Below are 6,000 nucleotides of genomic sequence, written 5' to 3' on the forward strand. Positions count from 1 at the left end.
ATATCTAACATCAGCCTTTATAGCTCAACTACATTTGACTATATTAAAATATATAGCTCACGATGTTGGGACAATGATGATCTCATATGATCATATACATAGTTATCACTATGAGTAATATTTGTGACTATTACATAATAATCCAAGAAACATACTCATGGCGGGTCAGTCCAGTATGTTGTTCTCTAACACATGCTCATGTATTGATTTTGACATCTCTATGTCAATTACGACACTTCTTCATCAATCAACTACACATGAGTCTTAATGCATTATTATTGTCAAAGCCCACAATAATACTTGATTATGTATTAAGGACCTTTTCAGAATAACCATAGGACTATATTATTGATCAATTGATTTATATACACAATAAAAGAAACTAAAATAACAATGGCAATGCCTTATATTAATAACGAGATAAAATGAATATGTAATTACAACTATCTCATGATTGGTCTTTGGGCATACTCTAACAATAATTGATTTTTAATATTAGAAATGTTGCAAATTGGTTCTATTTAAATTCTAGGTTGAGACCAGAGCTTACGTAAACTCATATAAGGCCGAGAAAAATTATATTTGGTAATTATCCATTGATTGGATTATGATTGTATGATTCATGTTTATTTGAAAATAAGTGCTACATTTAGTGGTATCGGAACTACATGTTTAGTCAATTCTAGGAGTGTGAGGTTGAAAGGTAAGTAGCTGTTACCGACTCATTAGTTTAGTGGAAGATCGAGAGATCCTGCTAGGGTAATGACTAGTTGATTGAGTAGAAACCCGAAATAGGAATTAGTTATGATCACCGAAGCCAGCTAAACACATATGCTTCAATTTGATTAAGTTAGAACTCTTTCACCAAAGTTCACTTTATTTTTGATAATGTTGTTTTCATTATTATAAAAATCAAAAAAACTTTCCCTTATTTTTAGTCGTAATATAATTTATTTAAAATATTAATTAGATTTATTTGTGTTTAGGTTAAAGTTAATTTAGTACTTGCCTCCCTCGGGAACGATCATCGAAGTACTCACCTACTTCGTTGTAAAAACTATATTGCATACTTATAGACACCGCCTCAAATCCATATCTTTAATTTCAGTATTCACACTCTGGACATTGGTACGTCCTGAGGCGGTCAAGTTGTTAACGCTGTTGCTGGGGATGCAACACTACTAAGTTGATTTTAATTTTTGTCTTTTAATAGAATAATTAGGAAATATCTAAATTATAGATACGATTGTTAATTTATTTTTACTAACATCTTTTAATTTCTTTTTTGTTTCAATGTATGACTCGCAGTAGGGGTATACTTATAGAGCCAACCACTGATCCAAAGAGAATAATTCGTAAGAATCATCGACAACAAATACAACAACAATAGATATAGAATCAACCAACTTCTACAGGTAATCTATCGCGAGATAACCTGCTATTTAATGAGACTAATGAAACTAACCCACAAGATCCACCGCAACCACTACAGTTACTAACAAACATAAATATGGCGCGAAATGAAAAAACCCTAAGGAACTATGCGACCCTATCCAGAGATGGTTTAGGGAAGCATGATAAGGCCAGCCATCATGACTGATAATTTTGAGATAAAACCAACCATGACCTAGATGATCCAAAATATTTTACAGTTTAGAGGTACAATGATGGATGACCCAAATCAGCACCTAAACTGACTCTTTTAGCTTTGTGATATGTTTAAATATAATATGGTCACTGATGATGCTATTCATCTTCGGTTCTTCCATTTCTCCTTAATTGATAACACGTTTACTTGGTTAGACCCATAGGCACCAGGATCTATCATGACATGGAATAAACTCACGGAGAAATTTCTACAAAAGTTCTTTCCTATTAGCAAAACAGTCCAACTAAGGAAGGAGATCACGATATTTAAATAGTTAGAAGGAGAGAGCTTTCATGAAGCTTGGGTCTGTTTTAAAATGCTAATACAAAAATGCTCACATCATGGATTACCAAGTGGTTGAGGCTGCAGATGTTCTATAACGGGTTGAATGCACACATACGTTCAGGATTAGATAGATGATCAGATGAGCCAATTGATGAGTATGATGGGAGACATCAAAAGAAAAATTGGCACTGGAAGCTCAAACAACACAGAAAATAATCTTCGGAGAGAAGGGAAGGAGTATGTGAAGGAAATTACACACCGTTCGGGTAAAGTACTGAGTAGCTTAGAAAAACTAGCTCAAGAGAAGAATAAAAAGGATTCTGAGGATCTTCAAGAGAATTCCAAGGAAGCTGAGAAGTATCCAGAACGAGAAGAAGCAGTCGTACCGATATTTGAGTCGGAGGAAGAGCCAATAAAGGAACCTACATTAGCAAAGGAACCATTCCCTTCACAATTAGAAGAAAAACAAAGACAGGATGATGCAGAATTTGTAACTTTTCTAAACTTATTTAAATCCCCGAATGCTAACTTTCCTCTAATTGACTTAATTAAAAAAAGTTACTAAATACACCAAGTATTTAAAAGAAATTATGTCTAGGCGTAGAAAAATAAAAATAGGAGAGCAAGTTAGCATAAGTGCCTCATGTAGTGCGATTATATCCAAACAAATACCCCAAAAACTAAAAGACTCGAGTATTTTTATAATACCAATTGAGATAGGGGATATTCACTTCAGTAAGGCACTATGTGATTTAGGAGCTAGTATTAATTCAATGCTGTTATCTATTTATGAAATTATTGGGCTAGAGGAGCTAAAAAAAAAGTAAATACACTACAACTAGGCGAAAAATCTTCAATATGACTTAAAGGAGTACTTGAAGATGTGTTGGTTAAGGTAAGGAGCTTTATCATCTTGGTTGATTTTGTTATTCTAGATTATGAAGAGGATCATGAAATACCCATTTTGTTGGGTAGACCATTTTTTGCAACATCGAGGTCCACCATTGACCCAGAATATAATGAGTTAACAATGAGAATCAATGGTGAAATCGAAATCTTTAAATGTAGTCACTGACAGAATGAAGAACATAGGGAAAAACTAAGGAAACAATGCTTTGAAATATCTATAAAAATCCCTAATTACCCTAAGGCAGGGGAAGTGTTTTCTGTGATTAGTGCAGGTAGAAAAACAAAGTTTAAAGAACAAGACAAGTGGAGGAAGGTGGAGTGGCATATAGATGTTAGACGAACATCGATAAGAAAATAACATGGAGAGCATCCATGTGTACATTGCTCGAGCTAACGGATGAATCCGGTAGCAAGACTTGACATTTCTGAATTGAATTTTAACTTTATGTATATATTTTTATTTTAACTAACCGGTAGATTTGATTTTAATTTTTATTTAAGTTTTTTTAATAAGATTCAAAACACTTTGAAAGTTGAGAACCGGGGCTAAAATAGAGTCAGTGTTGCAACATGGAACTTTCGTGTAGTAACACCGTTCACAGATTCAAAGAAATTGAGCAAATGAAATGACACGGCACCTCTGTGTCACGATACAGTAGGTAAAATACCTCAGGACTCAAAAATTTTAGAGTGTGTCATGACATCGAACCTCAATGTCGTGACATCGAGAAACTGGCAGGGGTGTCGCGACACAGAACCCCTGTTTCACGACATCGATGTAATTTTCTATAGGATCGATCCATCCCGATCATGCAACCTGTCAGCTTTAACCTAATTTTAACTTGATTTCAACATTAAAAACCCTACAAGTTTAAATCCTAAATCACTTTTAAAGTATCTTTAACCTTAATCATAAAACCTTTCAAAAATCTCTCATGAAACTTAAACCCTAAACTTTATTTTCTACTATATTTTGTGTTTTCATTTTGGGTGCAACAAAGTGCAGGTGGAAAGGAGCAACATCCACAAGGAACAAAGCTTTCACAAGGAATTCAAAAACATTAACCAAGAAGAGGTAGATATGCATACGACAATGGATCCATCAAAGTATGAAGCATTCTATGAGTGGCCAATGTCGAGATTTTCTTTCCCCACCTCATGACAACAATTTGCAAAAGTGTAGAAGTTTCAATGGAAGAAAATGAACAATTTATGCTCCCAACAAAGAGCTTGATAAGCGACTTGATGTACACTCAGTATGTAGAGCTAAACTGAAAACAAATTACAGATTGGAACTAAAGGAGAAAAGAAAAGATGGATGTCCAAACGTCATTCAAACAGAAAGTAAAATCGACAACTAGACAAGAAAGGGGCAAGAACGGTAGTGCAAAAATAGATGAGATGATACGATGGATGCAAGAAACAGGCCGGTCCTTCAAGAATTTGCATGAGGGAACAACATGAGAATACCTAATTATTCATTGGACCTGTTTGGCCCAATGCAGACTAATCATGATGAGAAAGTGCAAAGGAGAGAGGAAAGAGAAGATAGTGAGGATGAATAAGGAGAAAATGAAGGAGATGACATGGACTTTGAGGAAGAGGAGGATGATTAAATTGAATTTTTAAATTTTATTACTGGATTGTAATTACTCTTGGATAATTTTAATTTTTATCGTTGTAGGAGTAGATTAACAGTAGGTTTTTATATTTTCTTTGTTTTTGGTTTCAAGTTTTTTATTTAGGAACTTTACATAAAAGGAGCACTACATTTTCAAACTTACAAAGAACAATGATGGAATCACCCACCATTTGACCATTGCAATGTCATGATATATCGGGTAACTTCTTTCCTTATCTATTTAGGGTTTTACATTAGGGGCAATGTACTATCTAAAGTGTATGGGGGGTAACATAGGAAATTTGTTTTTTTATGCTTTTCTTTTTTTGTTATTGTCAAATTGTAATTGAGCTTGTAGAAATACTAGTGATTGGTTAGGAACATGTATATATGTTGATTGTATTTACTATAAACTTGGCATGATAGTGAATGGTTTCAAATTTTTGATTATCGGACTACTAAGTTCTATATATTACAATCGTAAATAGGTATTGAGCAATTGAATATCTTGAATGATATAAAGAATATAGGAAACGAGAATGCTATTATGTATGCTAAACTGTTAAATTTGTGATTGTTTGATTGATTAAATTTGTGAATATTGAGATACTTAGGGATGACCTAAGATATTATTTGGTATACAACATGAGCCAAAAGGTTAACCCTATTTATTCATCCTTAATACTTATATTTGAGCCAGAAAATAATTATTGAAGAACCTTCATAGCCAAAATTGTTAATTTGTATTTACCCTTTTTCTTTGGTCCTAAATTGCACGACTATAGACGTCTGACCATACGTATTGAGGGTTAAGTAGATACATCATGACAGATTTTGTAAAAATAGAGTGAAATAAGAAGGATCAGCCTGATATATTGATTATAGGTTAGCTAATATGTGCAACAAAAGAAAAATTGACAAAAGTAAGAAAAACGAGTAGAAAAAGTACTTAAAAGTAAAAATATTTATGAGTGAGATGAATGGAAAAGGAAAAAAGGTGACAAAGTCTCAAAAGTAGAAAAATCATTTAGTAAGTGCACCAAAACTCGTCAGCTAGCCGTAGTTGTTGTATTATGTTGTGACTTCCTATGTGGAGGAATAAGGAAGGTGAGAGAATGATAAATAAGGCGGTGAGTGGGTAAGGGCTACTAAGGGGAAGAATAGGGGAGAAAATGATGTGCCAAAATATTTTCATGCTTGAAACCATTTTGATGCTTCTTGTTCCTGAATCTCATACCTATCATAAGCCTCAGAACGTTACAAGCCGACAACCCATATTTGATCTAGGTAGACTTATTTATGAATTAACATCATATCAAGTAATTGTATTAATGATTGTTTATAGTATGATAGGATAATAAAATTACTTGTATAATTTATTAATGGACTCATGTGTTTGAAAACCTTAATGTTTGTATACTTTGTAATATACTAAAGTAAGGTGTTTGATATTAAAAGCGGTAAGTCATTTATATATCATGTCGAGATTATGTGTAAATATGAAAATACCTAGCTATGTACGTCGAAACCAATCTTT

At 33.3% G+C, this 6,000-nt stretch overlaps 1 non-coding gene across 1 annotated transcript; it reads right to left on the minus strand.

Moving 5' to 3' along the window:
* Positions 1–1,889: 1,889 nt before the first annotated feature.
* Positions 1,890–1,996, minus strand: LOC128032778 (small nucleolar RNA R71). Its single transcript, XR_008189098.1, has one exon. It is a non-coding gene; the product is annotated as a small nucleolar RNA R71 (small nucleolar RNA).
* Between the last annotated feature and the right edge of the window lie 4,004 nt (positions 1,997–6,000).

Source organism: Gossypium raimondii, chromosome 1, assembly GCF_025698545.1.
Source record: "Gossypium raimondii isolate GPD5lz chromosome 1, ASM2569854v1, whole genome shotgun sequence".
Taxonomy (NCBI): Eukaryota; Viridiplantae; Streptophyta; class Magnoliopsida; order Malvales; family Malvaceae; genus Gossypium; species Gossypium raimondii.